Raw genomic sequence first — 953 nt, 5'->3', positions numbered from 1 at the left:
ATGGCACCTGACAACAACAACAACATGTTATTATTACAAAAACAATGTAGCCTTAAACTCATTGCAGATAAAAACTGAAAACAAGTAAAAAGAACAGCATGAGGACTAATTATTATCCTATCCACTTCAATAACTTGGTAGATAGTCTAACAGAAGGCTGAAATCAGTTGTGTAACAAAACCAGGATGCTGACTTGACTTGTTTCTTCTGGAGGTCCTGAGAGGGAAATTTGTTTCCTTAACTTTTGCAGCTTCTAGAGGAGCCTGCCACTGCAGTGTTAACTGGCTGAATGTAAACCGAAAGTCACTTTTAACCCTTAAGTCACTCTACAGGGGTGGCAGTCTGCTTCTGTAATGGTTTACAACCTTGGAAACTCTGTGAGGCAGGCCTACACTGTCCACCAATGGTCACAGGATTATCACTATGCATCATAATCCTCTCAATGGCAGTGGTTTGTCATTTGTTTTAGGGCTGTTGTCATCCCCGTGTCTGCTTTTGTCATCACACTGTTCCTTTTCTTCTCTAAGAGTCTCTCGCTCTGCCTCCCTCTTACAAGGTGATTATACCACGTGGTCCTTCTGGATTGTTCAGGATAATCTCCCATCACAAGATCTATGATTTAATTGCATCTGCAAGTCCCTTGCCATATAGTGTAACAGACTCCCCAGGACCTGGGGATGGAGACATGGACAGCTTGGTAGGGGAACATTATTCAGTCTACACCAACTATGTTAAACAGTATGAGCAGGCAGAGTAATATGGAAGGAAATATTATCACACATACAAAATAAAAACAAACACAAAAACAAAGGAAAATGTCCTATCTAAATCTTGAAAGTTCTATGAAACGTGATAAAGAATGTTTAAAGACACTTCAATGGTTGTAGAACTACCCACATTTTCAACACTGCCAAAAGCAGGTATCTTGGTAAGAATTTTTTTTTTTTTTTTTT

The sequence above is a fragment of the Chrysochloris asiatica genome, unplaced genomic scaffold (assembly GCF_000296735.1).
Source record: "Chrysochloris asiatica unplaced genomic scaffold, ChrAsi1.0 scaffold00113, whole genome shotgun sequence".
NCBI lineage: Eukaryota > Metazoa > Chordata > Mammalia > Afrosoricida > Chrysochloridae > Chrysochloris > Chrysochloris asiatica.
Note: the sequence above shows the minus strand (reverse complement) of the source record.